The following is a 19,443-nucleotide window of genomic DNA, read 5'->3' as shown; positions in this document are numbered from 1 at the left end:
ATCTAAAATGAAATTAAAATAGTGGGCGCTTTAAAAGTACAGCATAGGTCAGAAATAGAAAAACTAAGAAGTTACGTGGATAGAGGCGGACTGGCTATAAACTCCGAACAATCAGCTCTCCGGAAAAAAGTTTACCTTTCTTTGGTTGAATAATTGAACTCAGCTTCGTGGCTGCCTGGCTGTGATTCCTGCACCTGGGAGGGTGAGGCCGGAAGATCAAGAGCTCAGGGTTATCCTCAGCTACATGTCTAGTTCCAGCCTGAGACACTCAAGGCCCTACCCCAGAAAGAAAAAGAGAGTGGGGGACAAACGGAGATAGGAAAAGAAGAAAAAACTGGACAAAAAAAAGGGAAAGAATACACTTTTCTACTGCAATGGTTTTCATTTTTTTTGTTTTGTTTTTAGGTCAGTGTACTCTATATAGCAAGTTTCAGAATATCCTGGGCTACAGCAAAACCATATTTCAAAAAAAAAAATTAAAGGAAAAAAACCTAAGCAAACAAAACTATGCTAGAAAAAGCTTTCAGTGTCCTACGTGGTGGGAAACTAGCCTCACTTAAATGTTAAAATATAGAGCACTGCCAGGCAATGGTGGCACACGTCTTTAATCCCAGCACGGGAGGCAGAGGCAGGTGGATCTCTGTGAGTTTGAGGTCAGCCTGGGCTACAGAGTAAGTTCCAGGAAAGGCACCAAAGCCATATCGAGAAACTCTGTCTCAGGGAGAGAGAGAGAGAGAGAGAGAGAGAGAGAGAGAGAGAGAGAGAGAGAGAGAGAGAGAGAGGAGGGGAGGGGAGGGGAGGGGAGGGGAGGGGAGGGGAGGGGAGGGGAGGGGAGGGGAGGGGAGGGGAGGGGAGGGGAGGGGAGGGGAGGGGAGGGGAGGGGAGGGGAGGGGAGGGGAGGGGAGGGGAGGGGAGAAAGAGAGAGTGCACCTGTAATTTTAGAAACATGTTATTGATAACTACCAATAAATATACAGAAGCCAGGTGGTGATGGTACACTACCTTAATCTCAGCACTGAGGGCTTGGAGCTTGGTGCAGGCTGATCAGTTGGAGGCCAGCCTGGTCTACACAGCGAGTTCCTGGACAGCCAGTGCTACACAGAGAAACCCTGTCTTGAAAACAAACAACAAATATACAGAGAAGAGGCTGGAGTTGTAGAACACATGCGTATGCACAGACCCTAGGGTCAGTTTTCAGTAACCCCTACACACACACACACACACACACACACACACACACACACACACACAGAAATAGAAGGGGAAACCTGAGGAATAGAACTAACATTTGGAAGTTTTAAATTAGGAGGGGACTATGGTAGAAAGGGAAGATGAAATTTTTAATAAATTAAGACACTGGACAGTCGTTTGTAAATACTTTAAATTGGGCCTGTTGGGTGTAGTGGTTCACACCTTGCGATGTCAGCACTGGGGAGGCTGAGAGGATTGTTGTGAGTTTGAGGCTAGTCTGGGACACATGGTAAGTTTCAGTCTATCCTGGACTACAGTGTAAAAGCCTGTGTCAAAACAAACAAACAAACAAACAAAAAACAGGTACATTTCTAACTGATTTTTATTTTCTTTCTTTTTCCTTTTCTTTTCTTTTCTTTTTTTTTTTTTTTCAAATAAAGTCTCCATGCATGGCCCTGGCTGTCCTGGAACTCATTATGTAGACCAGGATAAAGATCCATCTGTCTCTGCCTCCCAAGTGTTGGGATTAAAGGCTGTGCCACCAAGCCTGACTTAAGTAAGTATATTTCTTACATTGTGTATCCAGATAAATTTTAAATTGTTCAGAAATGTAAGTCTGAAAAATGAAACATAATTAAAACCTATATTCATATTAAATAAAAGTCTAAAGGAAATAAAAGGTTGATGAATTTGACTATCAAAACTTCTTTTAGAGTTGGGGATAGAGCTGGATAGATTTGCTTAGCATGCATGAGACCCTCAGTTCAATGTCTGATCTCCAGCACTCTCCACAAAATTTTTAAGTTTTATTTTCTTTTATTTATGTGTATCTGTTTCTGCATGTTTGCTGGTGTCCCTGAAGGCCAGAAGAGGGTGCTGGATCCCCTAGAGCTGGAGTTTCAAGTGGCTGTGAGCTGCCACCAAATGTGGGTGCTGGGAACTGAGTCATCTCTCCAGTCTCCCATTAAAAAAAAATCTTCTGCTTGAAGAAGCACACATAAACATGGAGGGGGTCGGGGGGATAACACACATCGCCATAGGTAAAGTTTACTATGAAGTGACAAATTGTGACATCAACTTATATAATATAGGGCTAATACCTTTAAAATACAAAGAGCTTTTTAAAAAATGTCAACAACGTCATCAAACTTGAATAAAATAGATGAAGGGTTAGTTCCTAGAAGAAATAAAATGACCTATAAGGGCTGGGAATACAGCTCAGTGTTAGATCATTTGCTTATCAACCAGGAACTCTGGGTTCAAGTCCCAGAGCTGCAAAAACAAAACAACACACCCTTTGAATGGTTTGAATTATTTTATTTATTGTGACTATTATTAGTGTGTGTGCATGTGGGGGGTGTAGGGGGTCAAAGACGACTTTTTGGAGTTGTTTCTGTCCTCCCACTATGGGTCTAGGGATCGAATTTAGGCTCCTATGGCAAGCTCTTTTGCCCACCCAGCCATCTTACCAACCCCCGTTCAACGTTTTAGAAAAGTTATAACGTCACTTTTAATAAGAAGCATACAAATGAAAAAGCCATCAAAGCACCACTTTCCATCTGTCAGGTTCAGAGAAATTCTGTTGACCAGGTATGGGTGTTAAGTCTCCAACCCCGGGACAAATGGTTCAGGTGCCTCTTTGACATATCAAAGCAGACCTGGCCACCAGGTTCTCCCAGCATCCCTCAGCCCCTACCTGTTACAGGGTATGGCTGGCACACTCTGCCCTCCACCCTGGCCTCTCCAGCCCAGAGGCTGGGCTGCCCTGCCCCCGGAGGCTCTTCCCTGTATACTCCAGCCATTTTGGTTACCCGCCCTTTCATACCTTTGCCCTCCTGGCTGCTGCACCTGGTTCCTCTCTCTTCCCTCTCCCTTCCCTACCCACCTCTCCTCACATGGCTCGGGCCACGCCCACTCTGGACTCTCCTGGATGTCCCTGCCTCTGGCCATGCCCTCCCTTTTTTATCCCTTTCTTCTCCACCATCCCTAGGAACAGTCATGGCTTTTCCTTGTTACTTCTTTTTTTTTTTTTTTTTTTCATTGAATGGGACAACGGAGTCATATATTACAGGTTGAGCATATCAAATGGTGATGGCTAAGAGGATGATTTGAGCTCTGCCCCCCACATGCACACACACTAATAATAGTCACAATAAATAAAACAATTCAAACCATTCAAAGGGTGTGTTGTTTTGTTTTTGCAGCTCTGGGACTTGAACCCTCTGAGTGGCAGCCAGGGCCTGAGGAACATGGGTTGGAAGACACCTGAACCTTGTGCAAAATGGTAGTAGACTGTCTTCTAACAGCCACTGTGGTGATTTCAGGGCCCCCAGAAGAAAAATGGTGATTGTCACAGCCCCTGGGAGCAGAAGAAAGGCCCAGAAGCCAAAAGGAAGCTCAAATTCCCAGGCACAACAGGCTACTTTTGCTGAATTGCAATTGGGACCCATGGGAGTTCCAGGCAGCGGTGAGCTGCTTGCTATGGGTGCTGGGAACTGAACTCAGGTCCTTTGGAGCAGCAAGCACTCTTAACCACCGAGTCTTCTTTCCCACCCTTAACTTTGTTACTGTCTTTACTTGTGTATTCTTGTGTATGTGTGATGTGATGACCAAGAAGATACACCCAGGGGAAGTAGCCAGGCTGCAAGGCACTCAGTGTCATTAGTCATCAAGGACACAAAACAAAGCCACAAACCATGCCACACTTCTAGAATGGCTATCGTTCTTTAAATGAAAATAATAAATGTCAGGCAGGCTGTAGAGAACCCCGTCACTGCTGGTGGAAATGTAAAATGGTATGCCTGTTATGGAACACAGTACGTGGCTTCTTGCAAAGTTAAATACACATCTAACCACTTTCCCATGTTATCCAGCAATTGCAGTGCCAGGAACCTATCCCAGAGAATTGAAACTCAGACAGATCATACCTCCCCAAATTCAAAGCAGCAGTATTCACAATAGCCCAGATGTAGAAACAACCTGAAGGTTAGCTGACTGACAAACAGGTGGGCAGTGTGGTCAGCTCATACAATGAAATAGCATTTCACCAGAAAGAGTGCTGGCTGTCATCTACCTTCACCTGCCAAGTGCTGAGATTACTGGCATGTGCCACCACACTCAACAGGAATGAACTTAGGATACTTGCCACCACATGCATAAACCTTGAAAACATCAGTCTAATCAACATAAGCTGAGCACAAGAAAGAAAAAAATATGTGATTCCATTTATGTGAAATATCTGGAGTATTCGAATTCATAAACACAGAAGTGGTTTGAGGTTGGTAGGGACTGGGAGGAGATGAGAAATAAGTTATTGCTTAGTGGGCACACAGTTTCCAATTGAGGTGATTTTAAAAATTGAAAATAAAGCTGACAGCGTTACAACATCATGAATGTGGATAATGACAATGAATTGTATATTTGGAAGAGAGTAGGATGACAATTTTTATGTATATTTTACAAAATAAAATTCAATTGTTCATACATCAGCAGGCCCATTTGTTGGACTTTATTCTGCTCCATCCATTGACTTGTCTGTCTTGATGACGATACCTATCTGTCTGGACACCTTTCCTGACTTACTATAGCTTTATAAGTGATCTTGAAATCTGGTGATCTTTGAGCCATCACACATGAGCTTTTTGAGGGATACTTTATATCTAAGTGATTATTGAGGGACTATTTAAATCCTTTTTAAGATTTCATTGAAAATATTTAATTATTATTTTATGTGTTTAAATGTTTTGCCTATATGTGTATGTGTGGACCGTGTGCATGCTGGTAACCAGGAAGGCCAGAACAGGGTATCAGATCCCCTGTAACTGGAGTTACAGATGATTGGGAGTCACCTATGTGGGCGCTGGGAATTGAATCCCCAACCTCTGCAGAGCAGAGAGGACTCTTAACTGATGAGTCACCTCTCCGTCCCCCAGGATTCCATTTTTATTTATTTGTTTATTTCCGATGTATCTTTTTGTGTAGATATCTTAGTTGTGGCTCTAGGTGCTACATTTCACCTATATAAAATCACTTATACATAATTTAATTTACTGGTGCCCCCATAATTTGTTGTGATATCTAATCAGAAAACTCAAAAAAAAAAAAAAAAAAAAAAAAAGAAGGAAAAAGCTAGTATTTTCCTAGCTTTTTTGGGTATCACTGTGACAACATCCCAAGGGAACAACTTGAAGAAGAAAAGTTTTATTTTAGCTTCTGATTTCAGCTGGGTCCCACACAGTTGGGCATAATGTCACAGATGATACTGTGGTTTGGATGAAAACAACCCCGTAGACTCTGGTGGGTGAATGCTGGGTGCCGGGTTGGTGGAACTGTTTGAGAAGGATTAGGAGAAGTGGCCTTGTTGGAGGAGGTGTGTCACAGGGCAGGCTTTGAGGCTGCAAAAGCCTCCCATCATTCCTTGTGTGCTCTCTGCCTCCTATGTGTGGATCAAGATGTGAGCTCTCACTTGCTCCTTCAGGTGAGCCTTTGCTCTGCCATCATGGGCTCTAACCCTCTGAGACCATAGCCCCAATTAAACTCTTTCATAAGGTCATGGTATCTTATCATAGTAATAAAGGGATACTAAGTCACAGAGAGAACACGGGGCAGAGGATGGCCTTCATCTTAGGAGGCCAGAAGCAGAGGATGAGAATACAAAAGCAAGACAGGGCAAGATACAGACCTCACCAGGGCATGGTGGTGCACACCTTTAATCCCCATACTTGAGAGGTAGAGGCAGCCATCCTGATATATATAGCATGTTCCAGGCCAGCCAGGACTGTGCAGTGAGACTTTGTCTCAAAAAAAGAAAAGAAAAGAAGAGAAGAGAAAAAAAAAAAACCAATATGCTGCCACACTTTCTCAGCCTCACTTCTTACTTCCACTGCCTACTAATAATGTCATCATGTACATCCATCACAGGATTGCTCCATTGATCATGTCAGAGCCATCGGGATTCAGTCATATGACAAAAGCTCACAAGCTGGTAACCATGTCCCAGCACATGACTCTGACTTAACAGCCCACCCCTAACCACCCAAATCTCATGTGCATTTCAAAATATAAACCCCCATCCAGCCCATCTTCAAGAGTACTTACAGTACTAATGGTTCTAACATTGTTCAAAAGTCTGTTAAAAGTCTCCTTGGAGACTCCAGGAAAACTCATAGCTGTGAATCCCTATAAAACCAGAAAGGAAATGATATACTTCCAATATACAATGGAGCTGAGTAAGCATCCCTATCCCAAAAGGGCAGAATAGAGGACTAGAAAGTCTTGAATTAAAGCAAGCCCAGATATTAAATCCCGTAACTTCATGGGTAGCATTTGAGACCTGTAGTACGGCACATGGACCCCAGAGATCCTAAGCGATCCTTCCCCTATGGCCTTTCAATCGCAGACCACACGAAGTCTCTCTTGAACTTGCTGCCTGCATCCTTCCTCTGTAGCATGAATCTTAACATTTTTTATTAATAAAATCAAACCCGGAGCCAGGTATTGGGGTGAACTGGAAGATCAGAGAACAAGCCACAGCTAACCTCACCTGGCCAACTTCTCAGCTGGTCTTGTTTCCTCAGACTGGAAGCTTCTGTGTCCTCATCCAGAATGAATCTCAGCTGAACTGTGCTGCTCGAAAGCCTGAAGCTTAACCAGCCACATGCTTAACCAGCCAAATGCCTCTAGTTTCTGGTCCTCACGCCTTATATATCTTTCTGCTGTCTACCACCACTCCCTGGGATTAAAGGCTGGCTTTCTGGGATTAAAGGCATGAGTCACCATGCTTGGCTTTTTCCAATGTGGCCTTACACTCACAGAGATCCAGAAGGATTTCTATCTCTGGAATGCTGGAATTAAAGGTGTATGCTATCACTGCCTAACTAGTGGCTTTTCTGTTCTCTGACCCCAGATAAGTTTATTAAGGTACACAATATTTTGGGGAACACAATACCACCACCACATTCCTCAGCAGACGTTCTTATGTTCCTGGCATCTCCAGCTCCGCAGGTTCCCATTGCATCTTCAGCTTCACTTTCACAGCTTCACATGTCACACTCTCAGAGGCTGCCTAGGTGGTTTCTGTCCCCGACCGCCTGGCCCTCCTTTGAAATCTAGGTGGAAGCCTCCATGACCCCACAGTTCTCTAATTCTGCACACTGGCAGCACTAGCATCATGTGGACTGTACTGAGGCCTGCCACAGCTGGAGCAGTGCCCAGGACTCCTTCTTCGTATGTTCTTTCTGGTTTCTTCAGCGATCCATTCCTTGCTCAATAGTGTATTGTTTAATCTCCTTGAGTTTGTGAGTTTTCTTTCATTGTTATTGCTTTTGGTTCTAGTCTGGTCAGTTTTAGTTTACTATCTGTTACTGTTCATCATAACCAAAAGGAATGTGGGAGGGAAGGGTTTATTTGGCTTACATGTCCTGCTCAAAGCCCATCACTGAAGGAAGTCAGGATTGGAACCTGGAAGCAATAACTGAAGCAGAGACCATGGAGGAATAATCTTTCCTGGCTTGCTTTCCATGGCTTAGTCAGCTTTCTTTTTCATTCAACACAAGACCACCTTTCCAGGAGCATCATCACCCACATCAATCATTAATCAAGAAAGTGCCCCACAGATTTGTCTCCAGGCCAATCTGATGGAAGCATTTTCTCAATTGAGGTTCCCTCTTCCCAGATGACTCTCACTGTGTTAAAAGTAAAGAAAAAAACTAACCAGCACAGTCATATAGAATACAAGAAGTTATTTTAGGGGGGCTGGAGAGATGGCTCAGAAATTATGAGCACTGGCTGCTATTCCAGAGGTGCTGAGTTCAATTCCCAGCAACCACATGGTGGCTCACAACCATCTGTAATGAGATCTGGTGCCCTCTTCTGGCATGCAGGCATACATGCAGGCAGAACACAGTATACATGATAAATAAATAATTTTTTTAAAAAGTTATTTTAATTTTCCTGTACATACTGAAGCTTTCTTTGTGTCATAATATATGATGTTTTAGCTGCACTCAGGAGGCAGAGATAGACAGATCTCTGTGAGTTCCAGGTCTGCTTGGTCTATAAAGGGAGTTCCAGGACAGATAAGGTTGTTACACAGAGAAACACTGTCTCAAAAAATACATACATACATACGTACATATATTTTTTTCTCTAAAACATCATACATATGTTTTATATGTATGCATATATTCACACACACATATATACTTTCTCTAAAAGATCATATATATGATAAAACATATGTGTATATATATGATGTTTTAGAGAAAGTTCCACAGAGTACTGAAAAGAATGTGTATTCTGCAGTATTTGAGTGAAATATTCTGTGAATGTCTAAGTTAACTTGATCTATGACCTTATTAAGCTTAACTAGATGATCTGTCTATTGCTGAGAATGGGGTATTAAAGTTGCCCACTATACCGGGGCTAACTGTGACTTTACACCTAGTAGTATTTATGATATTGAGCGAATTTATGTTTGCTATTCATATGTCTATAACTGTAATGATGGATTGTCCCGTTAATTGATGTGAGATGCTGCCCCCCCCTTTTTTTTTTTTTTTTTTTTTTTTTTTTTTGCGAGACAGGGTTTCTCTGTGTAGTTTTGCGCCTTTCCTGGAACTCATTTTGTAGACCAGGCTGGCCTCGAACTCACAGAGATTCGCCTGGCTCTGCCTCCTGAGTGCAGGGATTAAAGGCGTGCGCCACCACCACCCGTCCCTCTCCCCCCTTTTTTAAATCTCCTCTGAATAGTCTGGTTTGAAGTCTATTCTGTCAGATATCAGAATAGCGATGGCTGTTTGTTTCCTAGATCCACTTGCTTGTATCCTTTTCCACCTGGCTACCTAGGATAGTGTTTACCTTTGGCAGTGAGGTGTGTTTCTTCAAGGCAGCCAATAGTATCCTGTTTTTAACCCACTCTGCTAGACTATGTCTTTTAAGAAAAAAAAGTGTGTGTATGTGTTTTGCCTGCATTTATGTATGTGTACTATGTGTGTGCCTGGTGCCCATGGTGGTCAGAAAAGGCCATCAAATCCTCTGGAACTGGACTTGTGGATGGTTGTGAGCTGCCATGTGAGAGGTGGGAATCAAATCCAGGTCCTCTACAAAAGTCACAAGTACTCTCCATCAGTGTGCCATCTCCCTGGGTCTCTAGTCTGTTTTCTGGGGAAAACATGAGTAGAAATACCATTTAAAAGATGTACATTAATTCCTGTCATTTTTTAGTGTTTGGTGTTTTCCTACTCATTTGCTTAAACACTGTTCTAACATCTTTTTTTTCCCCTGTAGCCTCATGGGTGTGTTTTTTATTCCCCTTATTTTTAAAACTTCCTTCCAGTATGCTCTGTGGAGCTGGCTTAGAGACCATAGATTCCTTTAGCTCACTTTTATCACGGAACGCTCTTCTTTGTCCATTAATCATGACACATGGTTTTTCTGGGTCTAGCAGTCTGGGTTAGGGTCTGTAGTCTTTCAGAACTTGAAATGCATCATTCCATATCTTTCTGGCTTTTAAAGTTTACATTGAGAAAACTTTTGTTATTTTGATGGACCGACCTTGTTGATTTAATTTCTCTCTTTCAATACACTGTAGTTGTTCTGTATACTTATATTTTAACTATAATATGACACAGGGGTGTTTTTTATGGTCTTAACTAGTTGATATCCCGCATACATCTATATGCTTGGCATCTGTGTGAAAATTCCAGTGTATCCTTCGGTTCCAGCCAGCTTTTCAGCTCACGGATGCTGTGCAGATCTGAGTTAACGCTGTTGTTCTGTGGTCTTGCAGGTTTCCATCTGTCAGCTTTCAGCATTTGGTCTATCCTGTAATACTGGCTTTGAGTTTCCGGGGATAAGTTTGTAAAGGATTTCAGGCTGCTGAGCCACCCCAGCACAGACGTGTTTTTGAAACCTCTGCTCTGTGTGATGCAGGTGCCAAGCAGCTAGCGCTGGGGGAAAGGGTGTTCCTGGCTTCTCTGCTGCTGCTGCTGCTGCCGCCGCCGCCGCCGCCGCCGCCACCGCCGCCGCCGCCACCCTGGGTTTGGTCTCTTTTCAAGGTTTTTAGATAGCTGTTTTCAGCTTGTCCCAGATCAATCCCTGGATACTCTGGTAGACTCCGCCTGAGCGCCACCTGCCACCTTGTTTCTTGGGAGCTTTTTATATTGTATTCTGTATATTTTTGGTCTTACATTGTAAAATTCTGAATCACTTTCTCCTGCTCTCAAAGCCACCTATTTGGCAAGAATTGACTTTTTTGAAAATTCAGTCTTCCATCTCGTGAACAAAGTATGTTTTCCCACGGATTTAGGTTTTCTTCAATTTCTCTTAGTAATATTCTATAGGTTTCACAACTCTCATCAGAATTATTTCCCCAAATTTTCTATTTTATGCTGCTAAAATGGTATTTTAAGTTTTAAATTGTTTATGGGCTATACACACACACACACATACACACACACACACACACACACACACACACACACACACACACACATATATATATATATATATATCTGATTTTCCATATGTTGATTCTTTTTTTTTTTTAAATCCTACAACTGTGTGCAAAGCCCTAGCTGGTTCCAAGACTTTATTTTGCAGAATCATTTGCTTTTCGACCCAGGTGACAATGACATCTATAAATAAAACAAGTTTCTGTTTTGCCTTCCCTGTCTGGCAGCTTCATACTCTTGACTTTTGTTGTTGTTGTTGTTTTTTCTGAGACAGGGTTTCTCTGTGTAGCTTTGCACCTTTCCTGGAACTCACTTGGAGACCAGGCTGGCCTCAAACTCACAGAGATCCACCTGCCTCTGCCTCCCGAGTGCTGGGATTAAAGGCGTGCGCCACCACTGCCCGGCTAAAATGCCTTTTTAAGGCATGTCTGTTGATGTGTTGATTTTTTTCAATGTGTCACTGCATGAACAACAACGTTTTTTAATGTTAAGCCAACAATATATTCCTAGAGAAAATTTGCTCATGTTTATTAGCCTTTTTATATATTATTGGATTTGATTTGTTGAAATTAACTTAATGAATTTTTACATGTATATTTATGACAGGGAGTAAACTGGTTTTACTTTTCTTTTTCATTTTTTGTTACACTTTATTTTTTGATTTGTGTGGGTATTTTTTTGAGTGTGTGTGTGTGTGTGTGTGTGTGTGTGTGTGCACATGTTCTCAAGTGCGTGGGCCATGTGCTTATGGTCACAGGACAACTTGTAGGAGTCGGTTCTCTCCTTTCACCCTATGGGTCTCAGGGCTCAAACTCTGGAGGTCAGATTTGACAGCAGGCATCTTTACCATCAAAGCCATCTCACTGGCCCACTTCTTGTAAGGTCTCTGATTTTGGTATCTGGGTAAAGTTAGCCAAAGAATCACTTGGGAACATTTTCTTTTTCTTCAGTTTTGTGGGAGTAGTTGTTGAAGAACTGGCATGCTCGCTCTCCAATCGCTTGGAAAAGCTCATCTGTGAAGCTGTCTAGGCCTGGCGTTTTCTTTGTGGGAGGCTGGTTAGCTGGATAGATGTGGGAATAGTCAGGTTATCTTTGCATCTTGCATGAATTTTGATAGTTTTTGTCCTTCAAAGTATCTATCTATACATGTTTATCTGTGTCCAATTCATTGGTATAAAATTCCCCTGTCTTTATTTTTTTTAAGTAAAAACTTAAATTTGAATAATGGTAGACTTAAAGTTGTAAATAGTACAGAGACCTCATCCATCATCTGTAGTGAAATGTTAAGAGAGCAAGCACTGGTGTGTTGCTATGAACTAAATACCAGACCCTATTCAGAGTCTTTTGCTTTTTCTATATACGTGATTTCTGTTGATCTAGTCTGGTATACCACACTACAACTTGTTGGCATGTCCTATTAGTGTTCTCTGGTCAGCAACAGTTATTAAGACTTCATTTGTCATAACCTTGACAATTTTAAGGAAAATTAGCCAGGTATTTTATGGAATGTCCCTCTATTTAGACTTGTCTGATGATGTTTGTGCCATGTTTCTTTCTTTCTTCCTTTCTTTCTTTCTTCCTTCCTTTCTTTCTTTCTTTCTTTCTTTCTTTCTTTCTTTCTTTCTTTCTTTCTTCCTTCCTTCCTTCCTTTCTTTCTTTCTTTCTTCTTTCTTTCTCTCTCTCTCTTTCTCTCTTTCTTTCTTTCCTTCCTTCTTCCTTCTTCCTTCCTTCCTTCTTTCCTTTCTTTCTTTCTTTCTTTCTTTCTTTCTTTCTTTCTTTCTTTCTTTTCTTTGTCTCTCTCTCTCTCTTTCTCTCCTTCCTTCCTTCCTTCCTTCCTTCCTTCCTTCCTTCCTTCCTTCCTTCTTTCCTTCCTTCCTTCCCCTCCTCCTCTTCTTCTTGTCATTTTGGAGCATAGTGGCACATACCTGTAATTTCAGCTATTCATTGTGTTGCTCAAATCCAGCAGGCTTTGGCCATCGGAACACTTTCAGGTTAACCCTTGTCCCCTTGAAACCCAGACTCACCACGTGCCATCCTTGTCTCAGCGGCAGAAGCAGCCTTTTCGCCAGGGAACTCTGGCCGCCTTCTTCTGAGAATGGCCCTTTGAAACCCAAACCTGGGCCCAACCTGTGCTCGGTGCTACAATGGTACCTCGTGTCTAGTACACCCAAGGGGTAGCACCAAATACCGTACATAAGCACACTAGCCCATGTGTACATATGTTTACATCTGTGTAGCATGAAGCTAAACAAGGCTGTACTGGCGTCTCAGATTCTAACCTGTACCACTGGGTTCATTACATCTTTCTTCTTGCTTACGTAGCCTCTCTTCTGGACAGTGAGAACCTTGGCTCCTAAGGTTATCTATACATTTATTTACTCAATATACATGTAAAGCAGTTTCAGAAAGATTAACTCATTCCCATGAGAAACAAAGTTACCAGCTGGTGCTTATACAGAGTAGATGGGTTTTTTAACATGAAAAAAAAAATGGTTAGGGACTAGGTATTAATTAATACCAAAGAAGTACTGTTAATTTTATTAGCTAGATACAATAGTAGCCTTATACGAAGAAATGCCAGGGCTGGAAAGTTCAGTGGCTAAAAGTACATATACTCTTGAAGAAGACCAGAGTTCATATACATAAACCCACACAGAGATACACAGACACATATATGTAATTAAAATAATAAATCTTTTTTTTTTATTTTGGTTTTTCAAGACAGGGTTTCTCTGTGTAGCTTTGCTCCTTTCCTGGAACTCGCTTTGTAGCCCAGGCTGGCCTCGAACTCACAGAGATCCGCCTGGCTCTGCCTCCTGAGCACTGGGATTAAAGGCGTGTGCCACCACCGCCGCCCAGCTAAAAATAATAAATCTTTAAAAAAAAAACCCAGAGCCTATGGATTTAAGACAAGTATTGTATTATAAGCTATATCCCTGCCTCAAATTTTATTATTTTAAAACATTATCTTTCAAATTACATTTTATTTAGAGTGTGTGTATGATCATAGTCTGTTAGTTTATTAATTTCTATTTATCTCTCCAGACCTGGCTAGGAAATCACCTTCTCCAGATGCCTTTAAGTTGCTATCAATGTAGAAACACAGCTCTCACCTCAAAAAGAAGAGATAGTTTATTCTGGAGTTAAATTTCGGTGACCATAGCCCAGAACACGTGGAGTTGGGTTATTCCAGTGTGGTGGTCTGAATGAGAATGGCCCCCATGGGTTCATATACTTGAATGGTTGGTCCCCAGTTAGTCAAACTGTTTGAAAAGATCAGGAGGTGTGGCCTTGGAGTGGGTGTGGCCTTGTTGGAGAAAGTGTGTCACCTCTCTCTTTCCCATCTGCCTGCTGCCTGAGGATCAGAATGCAAACTTCTCAGGTACTCCTTCAACACCATGCCTGTCTGCTTCCCACCACGATCACCGACTAACACTCTGAAATTGAAAGCAAGCCCCCCCAGTTAAATGCTTCATTTTATAAGTTGCCTCCGTCATGGTGTCTCTCCACAGCCATAGAACAGTGACCAAGACACCCAGCTTCCATGTTCCCATCTGGAAGGGTTTTGTGAGGTTCTGTAGCAGCAGAACCAAGAAAGTCAAACTCAAGTCAATTTTACAATGCATCGGTGGGTCCATCGGAGGGCCATGGCAGCAGGGGGAGGAGTCTCCTCGAGGCCCCAGATGCTGTCCGATGATATCCCGGGCTCTTCTATTGGTGGAGAACAGGGTTTTGTGAAGTTCATAGAGTCCAAAGGTTTTTAATCAGTTTATCAGGATGTTAGGTCTGCTAGAGAGGTGGGCAAGGGGCCGGGCGGTGGGCGGTGGTGGCGCACGCCTTTAATCCCAGCACTCTGGAGGCAGAGGCAGGCGGATCTCTGTGAGTTCGAGGCCAGCCTGGGCTACAGAATGAGTTCCAGGAAAGGTGCAAAGAGAAACCCTGTCTTGAAAAACAAAACAAACAAAACAAAAACAAACAAACATAAACAACAAAAAAGAAGTGGGCAAGGAATGGCTAGCTCTCTAGGATGCTAAGAACAGCCCCCCCGCCCCCCCAAAAAAAACCCAGTCATTTGGCTGTGGGATGAGTGGCATTCCAAACTCTGCAGTGTCGTAGGCCTAGCAGGATTCTAACAACCAAGGGTATGGAAGTAATAAAACAGGGGTGCTCATGAGCTTCACGTTCTCCTGGGACTCTAGTGGCGATTGGTGAATTTTCTCTATTGCATTTTTAAACTTATTCTGCACAGGTTTGCGTGCATGCCATGGTGCTAGAGGCCGGAGGACAAGTTGTAGGAGTGGAATTCCTTCTCAACTTGTAGAATTCAGTTCTCTCCTTTCACCATGTAGGTTCCAGGGCTCAAACTCAGGCCATCAGGCTTGGCAGCGTCCATAAATGCCATCCATAAAATCTCCAGTGGTGATTTTAACCTAAACTCCCACCTCCTAAGTGGAGATGAAAAATGTTATCCAAATACGTGGAAGATACCATGTTTACTTCCAAAGAGCCCCTGACCTATGAGGGATGTAAATGTATGTATGGACATTCAACACTTGAGGCAGAGTCTATAGTGACTTCATAAATATTAATTCATCCAGTCAATAACTGTTGCAAAGCATCTACTTTATGTGCCCACTACGTGCAGTAACCAATCAACTCTTGTCCCAGAAGCATCCCAATGAATCAAGAAAGGAGGAATTGAAAATATTTCTATCTTAGAAATAAAGATGAGCCCATTAAGTATGGTCATAAAAGACAAAAACATCAGGAACTATAAACGTGTATATTTGGGAAGGCTTCCCTGAAAGAGGTGATTGCCTTGAGAACAGGGAGAAAAGACAGATTGAATCATTTGGGTGGCTGTCCCAGAGGAACACGTTTTTGGGTAGAAGTGTTATTTGGGGTTTTTTGTCTTGTTTTTATGAGTGTGTGTCAGGGGGTGAAGATCAGAGAGTGAGCTGCCAAAGTTAATTCTCTGCTTCTGCTATGTGGGTTCTGGGATGGAACTCAGGTTGCCAGGCTCGGTGGCCCTATTTTATGATTTTTGTTTGTTCCTTTTTTGTTTTGTTTTGTTTTTTGAGACAGGGTTTCTCTGTGTAGCTTTGCGCCTTTCCTGGAACTGGTTTGTAGCCCAGGCTGGCCTCGAATTCACAAAGATCCTCCTGCCTCTGCCTCCCCAGTGCTGGGATTAAAGGCGTGCACCATGTTTGTTCCTTTTTAAATTAAAATTATTATTTTATTTTTATTATATTCGTATGTTTTGTGGAGCGAGTTGCAGACACGCCCCTCCTGAGGGAGTCGGTTTGCTCCATCCACCTTGTGTGTTCCGAAGTCTAACTCAGATCTTCCGGCTTGAGGAAGTGCTCTTACTGGATGAGCCATTTAGAGCCTTTAAATCTTTACTCGTGTGTGTGTGTGTGTGTGTGTGTGTGTGTGTGTGTGTGTGTGTGTGTAGGACTCGTGTCATGGAGCAAATGTGGAGGTCAGAGGACAACTTTGAGGAACCAGTGTTCCCCTTTACACAGGTGTGGGGTCTTGAACTAACGTCACCAAGCTTGTGCAGCAAATTGCTCTTAGCAGCTGAGCAACTTCACCGGTCCTCGTTCGTTTATTCTGAGACAAGATCTTGCTCTGTAACCCGGGTGGCCTGGAACTTACAACGCTGCTGTCTCGACTTCCCAAGTCCTGGGATTTAAGCGTGCCCAGCTTTGAGAGGTTATTTGAATAAGTCTTAAATAAGGCAAAATGTTATACGGCATCAGGGGGGAGAGACTCCTGCCTGGCCGAAGAGACACCCCACTATTGACCTTCATATGGGGAAATCAGGACGGTCCAGTGTTGCTGGAGGGACTCAGAGGCAGGGCCACCAAGGGGGGTAATGGGGGAAAGAGGTTATGGGACAGCTTTGGAGAGTGAGCCTGACATGTCTGCACGGAAGTCCAGACTTTGTTTTCTAAGCTGGTGCCTTCTTCAAGCAGTAGGTGGGTCCGCTGAAAGAGCAGAACCTGGGGAATGCTGTGGGAGAAACGAAGCTTGGCTGTGGCAGGAAGTCACCAGCAGAGGGTACTAGAGGAGAAGGTGTACACGAGAGGGTGCCCAGCACTTTCCTGGGTTAAGTCTAGTTTGCTTTTTGTTTTTGTCTCTTAATTAAATTTATTTTCAACTGGTTTGTTGAAACATAAAAGTTGTGCCCGTGAGTGGAGTACCATGAGATGTTTCAGTCCATGCCTGTATCACAGATGTTTAAATCCGGTTAACCTGCGTCTCTCCAAATACCTCTCATTTCTCTTGGTTTTGAGGAGTTTGTTCTTTTGGGTTTTGGTGTTCTTTGAGACAGAGTCTCATAGTCCAGGCTAGCCTCAAATGTGTATGGAACTGAGGTTAGCGACCTTGAAACTGATCTTCCTGCCTCTAATTCTCAAGGGCTAAGATTTAGGCATGCGCCACCACACCCAGCTTTTATCATTTCTTTATCGTGTAAACTTTAATTTTTTTCTTTCTTTCTTTCTTTTTCTTTTTCTTTTCCATGACAGGATTTTTCTGTGTAGCCCTGGCTGTCCTGAAACTCACTATGTAGACCAGGCTGGCCTCGAACCCATGTAGATCCACCTGGTTCTGCCTCCTGAGTGCTGGGACTAAAGGTGTGTGCCACCATGCCTGGCACCATTTTTCCTTTTAAAGCTGGTGGCTCATGGTAGGACGGTGATAGCAGGCAGCTGTACAGTGTGGTACAAAAAGATTTGCTCCAGAAAGACGAGATGTAAGGCCATACCTAAGAAGACTGCCTGGAGAATGAGATGCAGGATATGTGAGAAGAAGAGATCAAGGTTGATTTTAAGAGCAGCTAGAGATGGACATTGTTACATGCTTGTGGTGCCAGAGACATTTACTGGCAATTGGGTGGCTGGCTCCTAAGAGCTTCTTTGGATGAGACCATCAGAGATCTTATTTTGGGGCTTAGTTTTTTTTTGTCAACTTGACACAAGCTAGGGATTATCTGGGAAGAGGGACTCTCAACTGAGAAAATCCCTCCATTAGATTGGCCTGTAGACAAGCCTGTGGGGCATTTTCTTGATTAAATGGTTGATATGGAAGACACAAGCCCTAGGCAGTTTGGTCCTGAGTTGTGTTAAAAAGTTGTATTAACAAGTCAGTAAGCAATGTTCTGCTATGGCCTCTGCTTCAGTTCCTGCTTCCAAGCTCCTGCCTTGAGTTCCTGCCCTGACTTCCCTCAGGGATAGACTAAGAGTTGAAAGCTGAAATGAGTCCTTTCCTCCCCAAGTTTCTTTTGGTCACCACATTTATCATAGAAATAAAAAGTAGGGCTGGAGAGACTGGTTGCTCTTCCAGAGGTCCTGAGTTCAATTCCCAGCACCCACATGGTGGCTCACAACCATCTATAGTGGGATCTGGTGCCCTCTTCTGGCATAAAGTTATACATGCAGATAGAGGGCTCATATGCATTAAATAAATAAATAAATCTTAAAAATAAAAGAAATAAAAAGCAAAGTGAGACAGATAGGTTCGACGTGTGGTGACCATTGGTGACCTTCACAAGAATGAGTTCTGCTGGATACTGGGGACCAGAGCTTTGGTGTTATGGACTTAAGCAAGAATGGAGATAAGAAAGGAGAGACAGGAGAGTAGAGAAGTGGGGTAACACATGGAAAGGGACGGAGGGTCAAGGGAAGCTCCACTTGTTTGTTTTTGAGTGACAGTGTAACTTAGGCTGGTCTGGAACCCGTGACCCTACTGCCTTAACCTCCGGAGTGCTGGAATTACACCTGCGCCGCCTCATTGGCTGGTTTTTGTTTGTTTGGTTCATTTGTCTTGTTTATTTTTCCCCATGGGTGTGTGTACGTTTCTACATATGTATGCTGAGTGTATATGAATTCATACGTGCATGCAGGTATACATGCACATTTGTGTGTGTGCATGTAATGAGTGACCCAGAATTTATGTCTAGTGTCTTCTTCCATCATGCTCCACTTTAGTGTGCTCTACTTTGGGGTAGGGTTTCATGCTGCACCAGGAGTTTGAATTCCAGCTAGTCTAGCTAAGCAGCTTGCCGGCAGGATCTCTCATCTCTGCCCCTGTCCGGGCTCCTAGGGAACTACTGCAACACCTGCCCAGCTTCTACCAGGGGTTCTGGGGATCTGAGCGCCAGTTCCCACACTTAAACGTGACAAGTGTTTTATCCACTGAGACATCTTCCCATTCCGTTAAAAAGTTGATGTGTGTGTGTGTGTGTGTGTGTGTGTGAGAGAGAGAGAGAGAGAGAGAGAGAGAGAGAGAGAGAGAGAGAGAGAGAGAGAAGCAGACAGACAGAGACACAGACAGAGGCAGAGAGAGACAGAGACAGAGACAGAAAAATAAGACAGGTATATGTATGCACAGAGCTCGTGTGAAGTTCAGAGAACATCACTCAGGAGCTGGTTCTCTCCCACCAACTTGTGGGATCTAGGGATTGAACACCGGTCCTCAGGACTGAGTCCGAACACCTCTGCCCACTGAGCCATCCATCACACCTGCCTCATGTTTTGTTTTTTTTTAATGGAAGATATGATGGCACATTGGCATGCTGAGAGTAATAATCCAGTTCAGAGTGGGAAACTGGTGTATAAGAGAGAGGACTCATCCAATGGCAAGGGGAAGCTGGGACACACGTGGTCAGGGACACACGTGGTCGGGGCTCATCCATCTCACTGGGAGGGAGGGCTGAATGTGAGGGGATTGACAGACTTGGCAGGGAGGGGAGAAGTTCTCTTTTGCCTAATTCTATTTCCTGTGGGAGGGGAGA

Source organism: Peromyscus maniculatus, chromosome 9, assembly GCF_049852395.1.
Source record: "Peromyscus maniculatus bairdii isolate BWxNUB_F1_BW_parent chromosome 9, HU_Pman_BW_mat_3.1, whole genome shotgun sequence".
Lineage (NCBI taxonomy): Eukaryota > Metazoa > Chordata > Mammalia > Rodentia > Cricetidae > Peromyscus > Peromyscus maniculatus.
The sequence above is the reverse complement of the archived record's forward strand: the minus strand, read 5'-3'. Positions refer to the sequence as shown.